The sequence below is a fragment of the Ictidomys tridecemlineatus genome, unplaced genomic scaffold (assembly GCF_052094955.1).
Source record: "Ictidomys tridecemlineatus isolate mIctTri1 unplaced genomic scaffold, mIctTri1.hap1 Scaffold_58, whole genome shotgun sequence".
Classification (NCBI taxonomy): Eukaryota; Metazoa; Chordata; class Mammalia; order Rodentia; family Sciuridae; genus Ictidomys; species Ictidomys tridecemlineatus.
This window is the reverse complement of record NW_027523917.1, coordinates 1,126,112-1,148,459: the sequence shown is the minus strand read 5'-3', so window position 1 is coordinate 1,148,459 and position 22,348 is coordinate 1,126,112.

The window sequence follows — 22,348 nt, the reverse complement described above, 5'->3', positions numbered from 1 at the left end:
ATAACACTAATATGAATTGTCAGAAACTGAAGAATTTCCCAATCTTCAAACCTATCAAAGTCATTAAATTCTTCCCAAACTAAGTTCTTCCTAGATCAACTTTACTTACCTTTGGCATTGTATGACTTTGTACCCTCATGATTCCTGTGTCACTGTGGAATACTAATCCATTACCATTATGTTATCATGGATGTTCCCCAGACTTGTTGGCTCCAAATGTATAAATGTCAACTGGCATATGAGGTGCAAAGAATTTTCTTCCCATTGAAAAGGGTCTTCTGTTCACATACACCTGGGTGTTTATTCCTACTTACGTTTTAGCACTTGAACACATTCTATACTTACATAAGCACAGAGAGGATAAATAGATGATGCATGGCAGATAGGGATACAGTCAGGGAAACAAATACACACCAGTGGAAGGATCAACATGTAGCTAAATTTATCACATGTATTCCTACTGTATAAGGGCAAATTGTAATCAGTCTTGGAAAATATCTCCCAAGTGGTTAGACATAACTTGGACCTGGAAGTGGTGGAAGGGCAAAGACTGATCAGACAGAGGTTACTCAGCCAAAGAGAGAGGCTCACGTGAAGGGTGGGGAGAGAACAGGGAGGACTCTGCAGCCAGGGGTGGGAGTGATAACAGATGGCACACTGAGGGAAGTCAGAGCAAAATCAGGAGTTTCAGTCTTAATTATTTTGTCTTGATTGTGTTGATTAAGATTATTAAAGGTCAATGCCAATGAGTTAGTAGGGATTTGTTTGTTGTAGACATGATTTCATTCATTTTGCAAATACTTCCAAGAGAAATGTCATTAGAGCTAATGAATATATTCAGCTATGGACAAATAAAATTTATTTGCAAAATCAGAAACCCCTTATGACTTAGCAGTAAATTACATCCATAATATAGACAGAGATACATGGATATCATAATGTAATTGGAGGGGGAAGAGTTACCCCATGTACTCCTATGTATTGTTTCTAGGTTTAGATTTCTTCTATCAAGCGATATGGAAAGGCACATTGAAGGGTAATCTAGTTGGGAAATTAATTATATTTTGATTTTTTTTCTTCTTGTGCTAAAGTCTTTTCACAACAGAATGATGTATTTTCCCAGCACTCCATGATTTAAGAAGACAGTCCAAAGCCTTTGAACCCTGGAAGTCAGGGCTTTCTTAGACTGGCAGGAATTCACGAGTCTACTTTCAAAAGTACAGGCTACCAAGAGAAGAAATGACTCCTTCAGGAAGAGGAGAGCTCTGCAGTTCAGAAGAGAAGGCACTGACCCTTTTTGGAAGACAGTAGTGACTCCCGAAGACAGGAAGGAAGGAAAGGGTGAGTCGTTCTAGGAGTGGTGGAGACTTGGCCTCTGTTCCAATGTGTTCCCTGGAGACAAATGGCAGGGAGGCTGGACACTAAGCCCAGAGCATTATGAGCTGCAGTAAGGGTGTTCTCTGGCAAGCCTGTGGTCAGAGCAAAGTCTCTGTAAGGACCTCATAGGCACAGGTTTGTTGCCTACCAATTGACAAAAAGGAAGATGATTTAAATGACAACCCACCAAACTACATGAACCTGGAGGAGTCCTTCCCAAATAAACACAAAGAGCTTTTTACTAAAAGGGCCATGGTGGGGGAAAAAAAGACTTCCACTACAGATAGTGACCCCTGTGTGCCAAGAGAAAACCCCTTCTGATTTTTCCCATAATCATGGAAGACCCAGTATTTTTGTTGAATAGGAGGACTCTATCTATATGTGTGTGTGTGTCGGGGGGGGGCGTATCTACTATGGTAAAATGTTTCTAGAGCCCATTTCACCTTTACTTAGAAAAATAAACAATGAGGCATCTTTTGTGCCCACATATAGTGGAGTAAATTCATTCCAACCATAGTTGCTCTTGATTTTCTACTTGTTTCTTCACATCACTTTCTGCCCTTAACTGATGTCCCAGGCAGCTGACCCTTGTAGAATGTCGCAGGCTCCCTTGCCCTCTGCTTTATGACATAGTTGGTCCCTCCGTGGGAAGTAATAGCCTCAGTTCACTGAAGGGTACTTCACTGCCCCTTGTCAGTAACCCTCCTATACTTTATGAAATGTCCCTTTTGGAATTTAGCTCAATTCTACTCTCCTACTACAAAACTGCATTGTAGTAGCCTCTCTTGAATAAGATCTTCCTTACTATCTTTATCAAGTGTTCTATAAGTATTTTTTCTTTAACAGTTACTGGTGCCCTCAACTTGGATAGGGTCAGATTCATCACTGGATCTCCAGAATGCTCTCTCCCAACCCCAAGTGTGCTCTTTTGAAGGCTTTTGTGTTTGCTCCTAGCTGATTCACTGGAACTCCAATTTGAGTCTGATTCCTGAGCCAGTGCTCTAAATGACAGTCCACTAAAGTACAAAAGTACCTTTTTTTAAAAAAATTTAAATTGTTGATGGACCTTTATTTTATTTATTTATATGCAGTGTTGAGAATCGAACCCAGTGCCTCACATATGCTAGGCAAGTGTGATACCATGAACCACTACCCCAGCCCCTACATTATGTTCTTTAAAGTACCTCTAGCACTACCAAGTTGCCACAGATGTTTCAGCAGATCCCTTAATGAACACAAGGTGACCCAATCACAAAATGTATTTATAACATTTAAAGGAAAGAATATCTTTTCTTTTCCTGAACAAGGGGGAGAACTAAGACCCTCTACCTGACAAATCTCTAGCCAGGTTGCTCTAAATTCTCAAAATCCCCCAACCTTGGCTATATTTTAAGATTGTTTACACTAATTTTAGCAAGAATCTTGAGGTCAGATTAGCAAGAATCCATACCTTGACATCTGATCAAATTCCTTATTTTCCATCCTTGATATCTTACCACTTGGCAAGCTTTCAGCAAGAACTAGGTGGAGTGGGTCTTGCAAGAAACCCTAGCCTTGATGTTTACTCTTAGTAATTGTCCATCTACTACCCCTCACTCTACTTCTCAATTGTAAATCTCCACTTCTTCTTGTTGTATATGGAGCTGAGTTTGTTTTTTTCTGTAAAACCCTATTCTAATAGCACCTACTGCAAAACCCTATTCTAATAGCACCCAACCCCTTTGACATGAATAAAGTCTTTCTTATCATCTTAAAAATAAATAAAGTCCCTTAACTAACTCTCTGCAATTACTCCATTTCAGTACTCCATCTGTTTCCTGCCAGGATTTTGATATATGTAGTAAAAACAAATCCAGGTTGAGAGATTGGAAATGACTAGCCAGTGTGACTCAACCCATCACACCCTGGTGTCCAATGCTTGTGCTGGTCCCTTCTTCTCCCAAGATTAAATATGATCTGAGTCACTGCAGAAGCAATTCTGTATCTGGCAAAGAGGTCAGGAGGGCCAGAGCAACTCTCATTGCTGCTTGTTCTTTGGGAAGGTCTGGAGCCACAAGTCACAGATGTACGTGCAACCCCAATCCCTTGCGTCCTACAAAAGCCACACAACTCAGGCTCATCTCAGCTCACCTGTCATTTTCACACTTGAAAAGAAAGGGCAAGATGCCTGCTGGGTTTGGGCACCCCTACATCCCCACCAAATCAGACAGGACCCTCACCTTCTTCACCCTCTTGGTTGCCAAAGGCTGTGCTGGGGCCATCTTGCAAGATTTGAACCCAGCTGCCATAGTGGAAGGAGGTAGCTAGACCACACACATTATATATCTGTGATCCTGTGCTAGTGCCAATTAACAGCTTGTGTTGTTGATCCTATTTCAAAAGTACCCGACAGTCAGCGTCACCAGGGGAAAGAAGCATGTATACCTCCTCAGAGGTAGATTCAGAGGCGGAATGCCATGTGGCATTATTGCTAGACAGAGCTGCACCCTGTCCCCAGAGCAGAGCTGCAGGAATCAAGGCAGCAGCAGAGGCACATGGTGCTTAGAGATTTAGAGTTGACTTTTGCCTCTAACACCTCGGAAAGACAGACCAACCAGCTGCTGGTCGTTTCTCCTATAGATTAGAAATAGCTCCTATGAGTTAGAGGAGCTTTTAAAACCAGAATAACCATCATTAGAAAAATAAAGGCACAGAGAACTTAAATCTCAAAAGCCAAGAATGCTAGAAAACCGAACTGAGGTAGTCGGAACTTAATATTATGCCAAAAGGTAAACACTAGAGAAGTTTTGAGGAAAGGGGACATCTCTCTGAATGTAACTCTTGTCAAAGGCCATGAAAATAAAGAAATGTCCTCCCACCTCTGGCAGATGCTACAGGCTGGCTCAATCGACATTCCTTCTGCTCCTTCATGTGCTTTCTGCTTATAGAGACTCAAATGTCAAAAACAGTATCATATTCTTTTGCCTCTCCTGGATCCAGAGTCCTGAGTGTGATTTAGGTTCAATCATACCAAGCAGCCCTGACAAACATAGGTGCAGAACTAGTTATGAGAGAGACGGCAGGGCAGGGAGCATCCACTTTGCAGGGCAAAGGCAGGATGGCTCTGCAGTCCAGAGCTTCCTGCTTCAGATTTATCCTGTGGAAAAGCAGCAAGCACCCCACTCTGCAGAGGCAGGATGGCTCTAGGGCCTTGCCGAGGGTCTGCTGCTAGACTCTCAAATGCTTTTATAAGTCACCTGCAGTCTTGTATCAACTCCTCCTGTTTCAACTAGTTGGAATGGTTTCTGTTTTCTGCAATTGAGGCCCAACTAATACATTACCCACCAAACCACACCCTCATACATTACCCCTTTTGCTGAGACAGAGGGAAGGAAGGAGGGAGAGACAGAGGAAGTTCTTAGGATGCATGAAGATCCTGCATTAAACAGGAGGGGAATCCTTAGTTTCCATCATCACGTGGAATTGTGTTGGCAGTAAAAGTTAAGAAATGCCAGATGAAGAGTAGGCCAGAAAAAATTTCTATACTTTTTTTATACTTACCAAATTTTCTCAATAAAAAAAAATGTGTTCATATGCTCAGGAAAGGTGAAAAGTTTATAAAGAGATAAAAATTACATACTTTAAAAACTCCCTAAACAAATATAAAGAAATGGAGACTTTACTTCATTTGTGACTTTTTTCTGAATGATGAGACCAAGCATTGACAGGATGATATGGGGATTAATATATGAAGAAACAAAGAAGAGTAGAGACCTAAGAGCTCCTTGGCATGTAGATCATCCTCATATCTGTTTCTGGGGCTGCTGTGACTTTGTACTACAAGCTGGACAACTTAAAAAAATAGGCATTTATTGACTCACAGCTCAGGACGCTGGAAGTTAGAAATGGAGAGGCTGGAAGTGGGCTTCTTCTGGAGGCTCTGAAATAGAAACTGTCTCTTGCTTCTCTCCAAGCTCCCAATGGCTGCCTGCAAACCTTGGCTTTCCTTGTCCTGCAGCAGTGAGTCCAATCTCTGCCTCCATTGTTGCATGATATTGTGTATGTGTGTCTGTGTGCGAAAGCGCGTGTGCGTGCACATGTGTATGTGAATATCTGGGTCTCTCCTTTTCCCATAAGGATCAAAAAAGATTGGGGTCGACCCTACTTCAGTGTGACTTCTCTTGATTTCATCTACAAAGCTCACATTCAGACTTAAATGAGATTTGGACTTCACCTTATTTGTTGGAGATTACAATTTAATACACAACAGTTCTTTTCCTTCGGGAGAAAGAATTGAAGTTCACTCCAGAGTATTACTCTAGTAATACATGTGTAGTTTGTTGGTAGGCGATTTAATTGAAAACAGTTCAACTTTCACTCACTAGAATATGTCCACCTATCAATTGATTCTTTGTTGCCTTTGAAATAACTTAGAGCTCCAATAGCCCATGGTATGCAAGGACTCTGTGCTCAAAACTAAAAATATATCATCTAGAGAAAATAAATGAAAACTAAACAAATCAATGTATATAGCATATTCATGGACTGTAGGGCATAATATTATAAATGTGTCAATTTTCCCCCTAAGAAATTGATGGATTTAATGTATTCCCAGTCAATCCTTAAAACTTTATCTTTAAAAAATTACAAGCTGATTCTAAAATTCTTATTGAAGTCAAAAGGGAAGAGAAGCAAAGGTAATCTTGAATAAGTTTAGATGTCAATACCTATTATAAAGCTATATGTAAAAATAGAATAAACTCAACTATAGATAAGCTGACCAATTCAAAAAAAAGCCCAGTCAAAGCCTCATGTATCCAGATACATGAGAATACCCTCATGACTTTGGAGCAGTCAAAAATTTCTTAAACAGGACACAAAATCATGGAACATAAACAAAAATTAATAAATTAGACTATGTTAAAATTAAGAAATCCAGTTCATCAAAAGTCCTCAAATTAAAGAGTGAAAAAGATAATTTGCAGAATGAGAGAAGGTATATTACAGATTTATCTTATGAATGACACATAGTCCAAATATATCAAGAATTCCTGCTAATGTACAAGAAAAAGACAAATAGCCCAATAGAAAACTAAAAAAAAAGGTGAGAACACTCTACAAAAGAGGATTTCCAAATGACAACAATCATATGGCAGCAAACCATATTAAAAATGATCATCAGGGAATTAAAACCTACCATGTGATATACCACACACCCACCAGAATGCCTGAAGCAAAATGGATAGGCAATTATCAAATGCCATGAAGATTTAGAGCAAGCCAAACCCTTCCATTCTTCTTAAGAGAATGAGAATTTGTACAAGCACTATGGAAAAAGTTTTCATAGTATCTATAACAGCTGGACAAATGCAAACACTTCTGGGATCTAGTAGTATCTGTACCTTGACTTAGGCTTTCACCTCCTGACAATTCTTGAGTGTGTACTTTTCAATGTGTGTATTTCTGTATGAATACTACTTCTAAAACATTTATTTTTTTGGTTATAGTCATTTTGGATATTGTTAAGCAAAAATATTTCAACTTGGAGGAGGACCTCCCTGAATGGTCATGAGAACTTTGAAGTGTCTCCAGAAGAAGATCTTCAAACAAGGATGTTTAGAAAATGAAGCATGAAAATAGAGACATGAAACTAGAAATCTGAGGTATAAAAAGAAAAGAAGCCAAAAAAAAAAAAAAAAAGGATCCAGGAAGCAGGCAGTTACCACTGAGGGCAATGAGATGCTAACAGGTCATTGGGAAGATAGTGAAGGGCTAAAAAGGTAGTGTTTTCCCATCAACTCCCCATCTGTCATGGGTTCAGATCTACATCCCAGGGCCACAAAACCTCCCAAAACGTTTAGTCTACCCAGAAAGCAGATTAGATGTGTTTCCCAAACCAGAAAAGAAAAAAAAAGTCTTCAGGTTAACACAAAAAGTCCACTGGTTTAGCTGGGGTTGTAGTTCAGTGGTTAAGTGCTTGCCTTGCATGCATGAGGCACTGGGTTTGATTCTCAGCACCACATAATAAATAGATAGATAGATAGATAGATAGATAGATAGATAGATAGATAAATAAATAAATATTTTTTTTAAAAAAATCCACTGGTATGTAGAAGAATGCCAAAGGATACAGGAGTGGCACCAACTCAACTCCCCTCTCCAACTTGTTAAGTTTACTGTGTCTTTCCAAGTAGTGCAGACTTGTAGATAAAAATAAATTTTTAAAATGCTTGCAATGAAAGTGTAAGTGAGAATGACATTAACTAGCAGATCCTTCTAACAACTAGAAGATTCTCACTTCCAAGTAGTAGAGTGTTGTATGACCACCTCAATGCTATAGTTGGTCTCAAAGCTAATTTCTTCCTGCAACACTCTTTCTAGATTTCTTTCACCCATGGTTAGCACTTCAGTTGCTCATGATGGGTAATTATTATTTTCTCTAAAGGGATCTGAGCCTTGGGAATAATGCCTTTGTCTGTCTGTAATCAAGGATACAGAAACATCAACGTTCCAGATGAATCTCTGCTGAACAATTATGTCTCCCCCAAATTCATGTTGAAACCTATTCCTCCCTGTGGTGGTATTAAAAAGTGAGGACTTTTTATTTAGGTCATGAGCTTTCATAAATTGATTGAGGCTTTTATAAAAGAGGTTTAAAAACACTCAGCTCAAAGTGGATCAAGGGCCTATATATCAGATAAAAAACCCTGCACATACTGAAAGAAATGGTAGGCCCAATTCTCTAATGTATCAGCTTGAGAACTGACTTCCTTAAGACTCCTATAGCACAAGAAATAAAATCAAGAATCAATAATTGAGATGGCATCAAACTAAAAATGTTCATTGTATCAAAGAAAACAATCAAAAGCATGAATAGAGAGCCTAAATAAGAGAAAATCCTTGCCACTTGTACCTCAGATAGAGCATTAATTTCCAGGATATAGAAAGAATTTTAAAAAGTTAGCACAAAAAAATTAACCTAATCAATAAATGGGCAAAGGAACTGAACAGACACTCCACAGAAGAAATGTAAATGGACAACATATATGCGAAAAAATGTTGGTCAACATCTGTAGCAATTAGAGAAATGCAAATTAAAACTACACTGAGAATCTATCTTACTCCATCAGAATGGCAATTATCAAGAATACAAGTAACAATAAGTGTTCACAAGGATGTATAGGAAAAGTTTGACTCATACATTGCTGGTGGGACTGCAAATTGGTGCAAACACTTTGGAAAACAGTATGGAAATTCCTCAAAAAAATTGGAATGGAACCACCACTTGACCCAGTTATCCCACTCCTCAGTACATTTCAAAGGATTTAAAACCAGCATACTACAGTGATGCAGCCACATGGTTGTTTATAGCAGCTCAATTCACAATAACTAAGCTATGGAACCAATCTAGCTGCCCTTCAGCAGATAAATGGATAAAGAAAATGTGGGATATATACACAATAGGGTATTACTTAGCCATAAAGAATGACTATGACATTAGCCAGCAAATGGATGAATCTGGACACCATTATGCTAAGTGAAGTAAACCAGTTCCAAAAAAATCCAAGGTCAAATATTTTCTCTGATCTGTAGAAGCTAAGCCACAATGGGAGAGGGGGGTGAGGGGGAAACTAGAAGTTCTGTAGATCAGACAGTGTGGAATGGAGGGAAGGTGGGGAGAGGAAAAGGAAAAGACAGGGGAGTGAATATGACATCATTTTTCCATGTACATATATGAAAACAACACAGTGACTCCCATGAGCATGTACATTCATAACAATGGGACTCTACCGAGAGTAAGATATATTCCATGTTATATAATTATATCAACATGGATACTGCTGTCATATAACTAAAAGAATCAATCAATAAAAAACACAATGAAACATTTTCTGGATTTCTTTAAATATTTTTATAAGTACCAAAATAAAATTAAAATGAATAAAAAGAAAAGGGGCTTCATTAGAGTGGTTTATTTTCTTCCGCTTATCTGCTAAAGGATGATGCAGCCATCGGGACATACATTTTCAAGTTGTGACATCTAGAACTGTGGGAAACAATTTTCCTTTTTTTTGTGAACTATACAATTTTAGGTATTTTCTAATGTATCAAAAAGGGTCTAGGACATCTTCCCTATCTCATTGTGTAGCAAAAACTTTGACTTTTCATGATAATCGGGGTCAATCATCACCACCAGTAGAGCAACACCTTTATCTGCTCAAGGAGCCCAAAATGACCAGGAGGCAGCCATAACTTTAAATTGAGGAGAATTCTTTTCTGATGTCCCTTGATAGAAAACCCTCACCCCCCAAGAGAATGTGAAAGTTGTCAAAACAGGAAGAAAAAATTACCAATTCTACATTCTTCCCTGGTGTCCAGTCATACATATTTTATTTCTCAGGACACAGCATGTGATGTTCAAGATCCCATGACAATAAGCCAGACACTAATTAAGCCTTGCAGATTTGTATGGAGACATAGGGGGAAAAAGTCAAGCCCATAACCAGAATGTGTACCCACTGCAATACAGAAGAGTTAGTGACTATATTCATAAAAAATATCAATGTCATAAAAGAAAAAGAAATGTTCTAGGTAGAGGGGAACTAAAGAGATGTGACAATATATGTGATACCTGATCCTGGACTAGGTCTTATACTGAAGCAAGAGAATAACTATGGTTTATTATAAATAATCTTTATAAAGAATATTTTGGGATAATGAGACAATTGGAATACAGGTAGTCGAGTAGATGAAGTACTGGGTCAGTGTTAGAATTACAGGGTTAACAACACAGGTATGCAGAGAATACTCCTATTGTTAGAAAACACATAGAGAGACTTAAGGGTAAACAGCAGTGATGTATGCAACTTACTCTCAAGAGATACAAGAAGAAAGAATTCTATGAATAAAGAAAGAGAGAAAAAGAACAAATGAAGAAATTGACATTAAACAATAGTGAACCTGGATAAAGTATGTACAAATGTCCTCTGCACATTTTCTTCCATTTATTCCATAAATTATTGGAATTATACCCAAATGAAAGTTTGTTGTCTTTTTTCAATCCTACTTGAGTTCAATAAGCAAATAACCATACAAAGTTTCCTGTGTGCCAATCCTTGGGGATACAGGAATGACAATGACTTGGCCCCTCATACACCCTGGTCTAGAATGGAGGACCCAACAGCCTCTGAGTTGATACAGTTTGGCTCAATTAATCTTGCATGCCTTTTCCTGGGGACCACAATCTCTTTTTAACCAATTGGAGTGGACATATTATACCCATTTTTTCAACATCCACTCACTGACATAACCTGCCTTTGAACAATCCCTACAGTACAATATTCTTTTTTTTAAATTTTCAAAATTTGCCTTAATTAGTGGTAAATGACAGTACAATGCACTTTGATACATCCTATATAATGGAGTATAATTTCTCATTCTTCTGCTAATACGTGATGTAGAATCTCACCAGTCACATAGTTATGTATACACATAGGGTAACAATATCTGATTCATTCTACTCTCCTTCCTACCCTCATATCTTCTTCCCTTCCTTCATTCCCCTCTACCTAAAGTTACTCTATTCTTCCATAGATGCCCCCTCCTTGTGAATGAGCATCTGCACATCAGCTAAAACATTTGACTTTGGTTTTGGGGGATTGGCTTATTTCGTTTAGCATGATATCCTCCAGCTCCATCCATTAACAGGCAAATACCACAATTTCATTCTTCTTTAAGGCTGAGTAATATTCCATCATATATATATATATATACACGATGGAATATTTTTACCACATTGTTTTACCCATTCATCTGTTGAAGGGTACCTAGGTTGGTCCATAGTTTAGCTGTTGTGAATTGAGCTGCTATAAACCTTGATGTGGCTACATCACTATAATGAACTTATTTTAAGTCCTTTGGGTATAAACAGAGAAGTGGGATAGCAGAGTCAAAGGGTGGTTCCATTCCAAGTTTCCTGAGGGATATCCACACCACTTTCCATAACAGTACCACATTCTTTGACAAAAAAAATCAAAACAAAAACCTCACATATCTATAATATCATCATTTCTAAATGGAAAGGACCCTGCAGAGAGTGGCCCAGTTTAGAGACCTGGTTTGAGATCCACTCCACAGTTCCCATTGCCCATCTTCCTTCTAGGACATCTAAAAACTAGAGTTGCAAGCAAGGTGGGAACTGACTTACCTGAGAATACCAGAGGCCTCCAGAGGATGAAGAGTCAATGGGAGGGCTGACCAATCCATTTGGATCCCTGGGCTGCTGTGTTGGTGGAGCATCCTTCACCTTCCCTACCCCAACTGCAAGAGAAAGAAATGCTCTGTGTGCTCACTCAGCTTGTCTGCATCCACCAAGGGGAGCCACCTTCCAGGCCAGACTAACTGGATTTGTCTTTATTGCACTTGATATCAATAGGTTATTAGAAACTGAATAAATCAACATTTCCCAATTTGTTGCTTCAGCCTCCAGCTTAGAGAAAGTGTTTTAAAAGCCATCTTCCTGAAGTTATATGCAATGAATCAAAGAAACCTTCCTTTCTACAATGCAATTTCTGTGAACCAGGGCAGTGAGAGATGGGACTAGATTTTAAATCTGAAGTATGCAATTTCCACAAGTGTTCTTTTAAAATGGACAGGGTTTTCACCCAATCATGCTTCTTGCTTTTCTCTTGGACTTACCTTGTCATCTGCTTTTCAGACAGCATGCTTATTCTGAAGGGACAGTCAGCTCTGTCTGAGGAGAGCAATGGGTGATTTCTCCTGTAGGGTGGGTTCAAAACCACCTAGATCTCACAGGGTCTCATGAGTGCCAGTGGAGCCTGAACTCTGCCAGATTTCAATGTGACCAGTTCCATTTTCCTGAAGAAGCCCACTTTATGTCCTACTCCCATTTGGTACAACATATCATGACTCTTCAGTTCTACCAAACATTTCAGATTCGATTTCCCCACCTCCCACCCACATCTTGCCTCTTGGATGTCAAGGTACATGGGTGAAGGAAATGTAAACACACCTGTTGTGTGAGTACATGAAAGAGGTCCCTCTTTCTAATATAAGACCTAATAAAATTTCAACTGGTCATGGAGAATCTAGTCATTCTTCTCCCATGACCCACCAAGACACAAGTGAAATAAGAACCTAGACAACTTCTAATAAAAGCCCACAGACTACCCTTCTTCAGTGATGGCTGGGTCCCATCCATGCTGGGTCAGGTCACCAGCACAGTGACATGATAGCAGTCCCCTCTCAGTCACCATCCCATTGCTTCTGCTTCCACCACCACACTGCCATTTGCACATCTGTCAACTCTCAGACAAGGGAGAGCACCCCACAAAAACACCCCATTTAATTCTCATGGCCTAACACCACTTTACAGAATCTTTACATCTCATCAGGAAATCTCAGAATTTTCACTAATATTAATTAAAATTGAGAAATTGAAATAGTTACTACTTATCTAACATAAAACAATAACTTTGAAACCAGAGTTCTGAGATAAAACTCAGCTGCTTCTGTAGGTGGGTGGGGGTCTGTGCAAGCTGCAGGCCTCTGCATGCCTCTCCCAGTGGGGGGCCCTACCCTTCAGTGTTGCAGCAGACCACAGAGGCTCACCAACCACTTCTTCTTCTTTCTAAATTCTTATCTCATGAAGTTGAAGAATTAACTCTGCACCAGGAAACAGAATGGAACCCTCCCACTGGAATATCAGGCACATAGCAGGTTTTCTCCATCCGAGTTCTGGGCTAGGGGTTTATATAGTCCTTGGTTCACTGCTATTGGTCCAAGCTTATGCTAATTAGGGTTTGAAAGAAGTACCTGTGCTATTGGTCCAAAGTTATGATAATTAAGGCTTGGAAACCTTAATTGGCATATTCAATTGGTCAATTCTTTTTTGCTTTTTTTCATATTTATGGTAGGTTTATTCATAGCTCAGTGGCAAATGCTTACCTCACATTCCCAAAGCCCTGGATTCAAAACTCTGTTGCAAAAGGGAAAAAAAGAGAACCCCACCCCCAGCCCCCAAGAAAGAATAAAAGAAAGAAAACATGTGACTACACAAAGTTTATCAGTTCACAAAACCTTATTTAGAAACGTATATGGAATAACATGGACAAAACCTGAAACATTATGCTACATAAAATAAAGTAGATGTGAAATATATGTACTTCATGGTTCCATTTTTAAGATATTTTGCAAAAGTCAATACTAAAAAAAAAAGCAAATTAAGGTTTTTAAGGGATTTTAGAACGGTTGGAGCAAACTAAACAGGAGCATATGTTAGGGTGATCAATTGCTTCTATATCTTATTTTTCATAGTAGTCATATAACATACATATTTGTGAACATCCAGAAAACAATACAACTAAAAATAATAAGCATTATTTTGTTCTAGTTAAATTTCAATTTAACTAATCTAAACACTTTGTTTAAAATATGTAGTTTTAAAATAATGTTGATAACCGCTAGAGCTAATCTATCCATAATGGTCTTGGCTCCAATTCTAGCATGTTTTCTTTGTGTCTTGAGAACCCTTGTTGGTATTTTAATTTTAATTAAATTAAATATTTATATTTATATTTAATTTAATAAATATAATTTTTATTCTATGCATTAATTTGGGTGCAATTCATTTTTTGGTTGAGCTTTTCTTTCTATCCATGAATATTGCATAAACAACTCATGTTTTTTATTGTGCATATTTTATATTTTAAAATTTTTATTGGTTCTTTTTAGTATGATAGCAGAATCCATTTTGATATAATTATACAAAATGAAATATATCTTATTCTAGTTAGAATCCCGTTCTAATGTGTACATGGTCGTGGGATTCATTGTGTTGTTTTCATATACGCACATGGGAAAACTACGTCAGATTCATTTCACTGTCTTTCCTTTGCTTGTCCCCCATCTCCTCCCTCCATCCATTGTTTAATCAACTACACTTCTATTCTTCTCTGACTGCATCCCGCTTATTGTGGGTTAGCTTCTGCCTATCAGAGTAAACATTCAACCTTTGTTTTGGGGGGATTGGCTTAGCACAATAGTTTCTCTTGATCCATCCATTTGCTGGCAAATGTCATAAAGCCATTCTTCATTATGGCTGAGTAACACTCCATTATGTACATATACCACATTTTCTTTATGTGTTCACCTATTGTAGAACACCTATTGTTTGTGAATTGAGCTGTTATAAACAAGGATATGGCTGCATTACTGTAGCATGCTGGTTTTAAATCCTTTGGGTATATACTGAGGAGTGGGAGAGCAGGGTCAAATGGTGGCTCCATTCCATGTGTTTTGAGGAATTTCCATACTGCTTTTCAGACTGGTTGCATCAATTTGCATTTCCACCAACAATGTATAAGTGCATATTAGTCAGTTCTTAAGTCCCAATTTTCATCAAGTCTGACCCACTTCTATTTTGCCACAGCAGATCAGGAAGCAGGAGGTTGAGGTTGAGGTGTGGGACTATAGCAATGTGTGGAGTGGAATTCTGTAGCAGATGTCCATCCTGTATCTGGGCCTGGCCTCCAAAGAATGACAGATTGGTGTGCCTTAGCTTGCCTGGGCATTGACAGGCTGCATCTGAATGGAAGGCTCCATGAAGCCACAGGCTATGTTTGACACTGGTGGTAGGACCCACCTGAGCCAACACTCCACCACTCCACCACACAGCAGCCACTTCTATGCTGGGGCCCGTAGGCTGGCCAGCTTAGCAGACAAAGTGTGCAACTACATGTTTTCAATTTCAAACATTTCCATGAGAAAAAAGAGCATAATTTGACATATTCACATAAGCTCTTAAATATCTGGCTGAAAAGAAAACAGGTGGATGCTCATATTTGCTTCTGTCTTTGATCTATTGAGATATCATACATCATGGAGTCTCTGGAAAATCCCATCATGTACCCATGGGAGAATGAGAAGGAATGAGGCAAATACATTCTTAGTTGTCGGGGACTAGAAGGACATTCTCCTTCAAAGATTAGCCTGACAGCCCCCTGGGAGACATCCTGCCCAGAAGGCATCCTGCAGATACCTATCTCCCTGGAACATCCTGTGGTTATCAGGATCATCAGACATCTTGCAGCTGGCAGTTTTACCACCCACATCCAGCAATTGGGGAGACCTTCCCCATCCCCAGCATATGAATACCCACCCAGCAATTGATGATTTGAGAGCTTCCCTATCCCCAGCATATAAATACCCCTGTGTGAACAATAAAAGTTTGCAGCTTGATCAGAACTTTTGTCTTGCTGTCACCTTTCATGTCTCTTGTCCCTTCATTCCTCCAACTAGGTTCGCTGCCCACGTTGATGTGTCCTGCCGGACGGGACACTTGATATTATTTTACAGCATAGAGTTTAACTTTGGGACCCTGAGCCTGGCTGGTACAGGTGTTGTAGTTGGGACTATAGTATTATTCTACTTTATATCAAGAGCTTTGCCTCCAACATCACACTGGCCCTTCTCAAAATGATGCTCAGCCCTCACTAGCTGTGTATCTCTCTCCTTTGTTTCTTTATTCATTTATTTGTTCAGGAAGTGTATCCTAGGAGCCTGCCATGGCCAGGGACAGTTCTGGGTTCTGAGAACACATCCCTAGTGTTTGTGTTCTCCTACTATTCTTACATTGGAATCCTATCCCCTGACATAGTGTCTTTGGGAGGATTATATTAGAGAGTGGCCCTCAGACTGGGATTAGCACTCCTATAAAATGGATTCCAGAGAGCTCTCTCATGTCTTTCCACCTTGAGAAGATACAAGAAGGCAGCATCTATATCCAGTACAGCATCCTCACCAGAATTCAGCCACACAGACACCTTGATCTCAGCCTTCATCCTCCAAAATGGTGAGTATAAATTTCTGCAGTTGATAAGACACCGAGTCTGTGGTACTTTGCTCTAGCAGCCCAAACAGACTGAGATATAAGCAAAGCAGCTAGTCCTTGCTCTTGATGAGCAGGTATCCTAAGGGATGCATGATCCAACTTCTTGGACTCATCAGGGAATTCGTGCAAAGTTCTTCCTACAAAGTTGCATTATTGTATGCATTTTATAGATAAAGAAATTAAGATAGAGAAGTTGAACAATTTACACAGGGTCACAATGATAGCAAGTGCAGCCAGGAATTGAACCCAAGTCTTAAGCACAAGGTATACTAGAGATTTTCAGCACTGCTTTTTTTTTCTCTGACATTTGGTACAAACACAAAGACAAGAGAATGTAGCCTAGACAAGTTGTTCTTTGGAACAGCACCCTTGTAGACGGGTAAATTACTAGCATCTTCTCAGAAGGAACTAAGAGAACACTACAAATGCATTGATGTTACATTTTAAGAGCCACGATTCTCCTCTTGAAGCTATTATCCACTTAAGTGTTAAGATGTTCAAACTAAAAAAGATATTAGACATGGTCACAGCAAACCCGGATGTAACCGATGAGCAGGAGAAGCTCCTGGAAACTCCAGTATGCATCGGATGGATTCCCCTAGGGCTTCCAAATGAGCCACCTAAAAAGATATGAGTTACACACACTGAAGACTTCCTTGCTTTGCTTTCAACACTCAGTGGTTACCTAGGGAGCTGCCAGGAAGTCATCTGTGTGTGCAGATGCCAAGGCAAGGCCCAACATCCAGAGTGCATCTCACCACACCAAGATGGTAATAAATTTGCTCTGAGGCATCTGAGGTTGTCCCCTCAAACCCTCTGGAAACATTCCTTCCCCAGCTTCTTCTTAACCTCCCTTCTAGTAATTCCCCTCCCACTCTATGGCCTATTTGCCTTGACCATCCAGCTGGTAAAATGCTACTACTCAGATTACTGTGTGTCCCCCACCCCAACTACCCTGGGCTCCCTCTCCCCACATGGCCTCCTCTGCCAGAGTAGTGTGGGCAAAGGCATAGAAGATCACCACCTGAAGTCAGTTCTGGCATCCTGGTAAGCAAATGCCCAGTGACCTCACAGCTCCTGAGGATGTGACCACCGGCTGCCAGCAAGGTTTCCCCAGGGCCCTCCCCTCCACGTGTCCTTCTTTGGGGACAGCAGCTCCTGCTGAAGACCTCACAGATGAACACATTTGGTCTGGCATTTTTGCCCACAGCTCCCATGCCTGGCTCCACCTCATGGCTTAACTTGTCACCATGAGGTAACTCTTCACTTTCCCTGATACACCTTAACATGGGTAGGACTGAAGAATGAGGATGCTTTGTGTGTGTCTGTCTACCCCAGCACCAAGCCTAGAATGGTATGACATCAGCAGTGCTGTCTGAAACACTGAATTTTCTGTGGATAGGCCATTTTGGGTAACTGAGAGTTGGCTGATTTCACAGGCAGACTAGGAAATGGGGCTCTCAGGTGTGATGGGGTCATATGGAGTTCTAATCACTTCATTTTGTTCCTTTCAGAAGACAGAAGAGCCCTCCAGTAAGACTGACAGTCACTTCCAGTCAACGGCACTTTCAGGAGGGGCGGCCTGCCCAGCCAGCCTGCAGACTTGAACAGGTCCAGCCCCACACCATCCATTCTAAATACAAATAAAAGTGATTGCCTGGTGCTGAGCATCCTCCATCCAGTCCAATTTAAATAACACTGTCTTCAGGCTTGTCAGCACATTCCACTTTAATAGCTCAGCCTACTATTTTAGGTACAGATGGAGATATCTGCTGTTTTGAAATTAGCCTCCAGTGCTGGTCATTAAGTCATCAAATCTTTCCCTGCCAAAACTCATATACCTTAATGTTGAAATATTTCCTGTTTTGTTATCTACAGTAAACAGCTGATTTCCCCAAAGGGAGTTAGCATTCCACCAGTGATGTGCCCTGCAGCCCAATGGATCATTGTATCTAGTGTCCTGAGACCCACTGAGGCCCACATCTACAGCCAGGTTTGATGTGACAACTGCTGTTACCCATGGGCAACTGGTGATTGTCAGGATACTTGGAGGTGGTGTTATCCAAGCTATGTACTATTCATCTAGGCTCTGCTGTCACACAGCCGAGGGGAAATGCCAAGGCACCAGGAAGAAGTTTGAATCCCAGCCCCGTTGTTCCACATCTGTGTGTCTTCAGGCAGGTTTCTTAACCTCTCTGAATTCATTTAGCCTTTCTTCAAAATCTGAGCTAATCATACACAACTCACAGGGTATTCTGTATGGAGGACTAAAGGCAATATTAATGTGCCTGGTACATAATTGGCTTAAATAAATGCTGATTCCCTTTCTGTCACCATCCCTTCAACTAGAGTGTATAAATTAGAGTTGTATGATTTGCTAACTGTTGAGAAGGGTAGAGGAGGAAGGAAATTTACTTGACATGTAAGTGCTAATTTTATAAGAGATAAAGACAAGATCTAGGTACCAATCTCCTAAACTGTCCAATTTGTGCCTGTGCAAACTCCCCCATTCTCTCTTGCCTAAATAGTCACTTAGGTCCCTAGAAGGATTGGAAACCCTGCAGATCCACCAGAGAGACTCTGCTGAAGGCCTCAGCAATGGCATTCATGTTTGCACAGGCTCAGCACTGCATAATTAAGGAGGGTCATAGCAAAAATCAGGAAAATGGTAGCACTGGGATTTTAAAGCATGAATCCCTGGACACATCCATGAGAGAAACAAATCTTCTCCTTTTAAAGGAGCTCAGAGGAGGCACAAGCAACTCACATCCAGCTGCCCATGTAGAATCCATGGTGTAGAAAACTGGCCTGGACTCTGGTCTTAGAGAATACAGTGGAACTTCCATGACCCTTGACACCACCCACCTTTGAAAGGGCCCAGAGTGTAACCCCTAATTGGTCTACTATGAGGTGTGCTATGGCTTGGTTTTGGTTGGAGTCTTTCCACAAAGGTTCATGTGCTGGAGGCTTGGCCCCAGTGTGACTATGTTGAGGTGTTGGAACTTTTAATAACTGGGTCCTAGTAGAAAATGGGTAGGTCATGGGGGCAATTAGGAGAGGCTTTTTTTTAATAGCCTGGTCAGAATGTTCCTCATAAACTGCTTTTTCAAAGTGATATCTCTTTTATTTTACAAAACACATTTTACCAGGAGTCAAATTAAGCTGTGTAGTAAATTAAACTACTTTCATGGTAACAGATACGGAGTTAGTGCTGCCATACTGATTGAAACCAGATTCCAAGGTGACCAACTGATCTCTGAGCAGTTGTTGGCCACATTGAATGTGAATATTTCCATCTTTGGCTATGAGTCCAGCATTTATCTCAGAATACAAAATTCTGCCTCCTGACACCATGACATCCAGTATCATCATGAACCTCCTAGAGCTACAAGGCTCTGCTTGCATCAGGTGGATATCTTTAGATAGATCCTTCAGCAAGAAGCAAGTATTTGTGAGGACCTAGACAAACTCAGGCTCTCTTGTATACATTAGAACTTGACAGGTCTAGTGACTCCTCAGCTCCTACATATCTTAGTGCTTAGGCAACAGACCCATTAATAACAACCAAATCTATAAGGGTGGTGGGAAGGAGCCCCGTCTCTAGCCTTGGTTTAGGTATACAGAACATCTCCAGTTTTATTCAGACACATCTCTATGGCTACTTCAGGGCTCATTGTAAATTGCTTCTGAGCCTTAAATTCTATCTTAAATTTTACCAGAGACTATTTAAAGAGACACTTAAGTTCCACCCAGCATATGTAACATTCTGTGTGCCATAAAGTTGTCCTGTATCACAAAATCCTCTTTCAAAATGAAACTTTCTGGGAATTGAATATTGAAAAATGTTAGCCAACTTGCTGCAGTTTTTAAAAACTAAGAAGGAAATACACAAACCACATGATAATATTTCAGGAGTGCATCTTGCAACAATTTTCTTTTGATCAATCTTTGCTTCCTTGAAAATAACTTCTATTTAGATGTAGTTGCTTAAGCTGTGAAGCCCAAGGCACTGAAATGCGGTGTGCTAACTTGAACTTCATAAAACCTATTCTACCAAAGATGACCTTGCTCTATTTGAAAGTCCCAGAAATAAGGCTACTCCAGGATAGTGAGTACACAAAGAATTCTGACCCCTGGCAGAATTCAGCCCTGTTGTAATAGGAGCTTTTTATGTAATCAGCGATGTCCTTTTTGCTTTCAAGGTGATGCTGAGTTATCCCATTTTCTCATTACAACTGTTTTACTAAATAAAGACTCTATTTGGAGATGGCTCCTGTTATCCCACTGGCTCAAGAAGGAAGCCATAGAATCATAAAAAAAGAGAAAGAACAAAGCTGTTTCCTACAAGTCATAATGGAACCATCTGTATTTATTCTGCCCCTCCTGCCACTACTTTACCAGCATTTTAAGCTTTGTGATCTCCTGTCCACTGAATCTCAGGAAAGGTTAAAAAAAAAGAAGAAAAAGAAAAAAAGGGCAATTTAATTTTTTGATCATTCAGAAAGTGTATAGGTGATTCTCAGTTTCTATTTCACCAAGGTTTCTGTATTATAGTTTGCTTTTGATATAATTTGCTAATCTGATCTGGGTGCTAATTTCTCATTTTTCATGCTTCTTGGTTGCATGTGTGTATGTGTGTGTGCGTGTGTGTGTCTGTGTTTCTGGGGATTGAACCCAGGGGCATTTTACCACTGAGAGAAATTCCCAGTCCTTTAAATTTTTATTTGGAGACAACTGTCTCATTAAGTTATCCAGTTTAGTTTTAAATTAATCCTCTTGCCACAGTCTCCCAGTAGCTGGGATTATAGGCATGTGCCACCATACCTGGAAAATTGTTCATGCTTCTTAATCTCTAGGCATAGAATGTCCTGATCATGTTATACTTATTCAAGTTGTACATATCTTATATGCCATTTATCACATTATCTAAATACTTTAAATAAGTGCTCTTTTTGCTAAGTGTCCTACAGAACAGAATTTTTCTTACATTTTTTGGGGAGTCTATTTCCTGAAATACTACCAGCAACTTTCCAATAAGTGTTCATATTGGAATTACTTTTCACAGAGGATAAAGCTCTTCTGAGCTCCTCTCATATCTTAAAACTCTGTACACTGCAGGGTCTCTGGGACAATCCTCTTTATGATGATATTTTCATGCTGGCTTGATTAAGAAATGCCCACTAGTTAAGGTGACAGTAGACTGGAGTACATGCTCCATCTCCATTTGAAATGTTTTCATAAGAGAAAGCAAATAAAAACCATAGGACTTCTTTATTTATTCATTAAACATGCCCTGAGTGACAGGTACTATGCTTGTTCTTAATATACAACTGAGCTCAGATAGCATGGAGTAGGGCATCCTCTCCTCCACTAACCTTATAACTTTCAGGATTGGTTAAAAGACAGAATTTTCTTGGGGGTTTAAGGTGAAATTTTTACTCAAATTCAGTTTCTATGCCAGACATTAGTTTGTTTTTTCCAGAGTCATAACCACTCCTTTCTTTAAATTTGGCTCAAATATGCAATAATACATATTGTTTTGAAAAGTGCAATCCTACCAGAGTTTCATGAGATAAATCAATATGCTAAGTAAGTCATTTGTGCCAATCCCACTTGTCTTTGCCAGTAATTGGTTTAGGGAAGAACAAATGAAGTGCTTTTGGCCAACAGGGTCATTAGGAAATTTACGAGAAGTCTATAATATGAGAAACATTTGCAAGTTATTTCTGTGAAAAGTTGATGTTTACAGTCATCTATGGCATTCTAAAATCCTAAGTAGGGATATCATCAACTCACCAAGTGATCACAGGGCTGAAATGTGGAACTTATGTTATTATGCTGCTGAATCAATCACAGAAAAGTTAAGCACCAAAAAAGCAAATAACCCAATCAATAAATGGGCCAATGACCTGGACAATTCTCAGAAGATGATATATAATCCATCAACAAATATATGAAAAAAATGTTCATCATCACTAGTAATGAGAAAAATGAAAATTAAAACTACTATAAGATTTCATCTCATTCTTACACTGCTGGTGGGACTGCAAATTGGTACAGCCAATATGGAAAGCAATATGG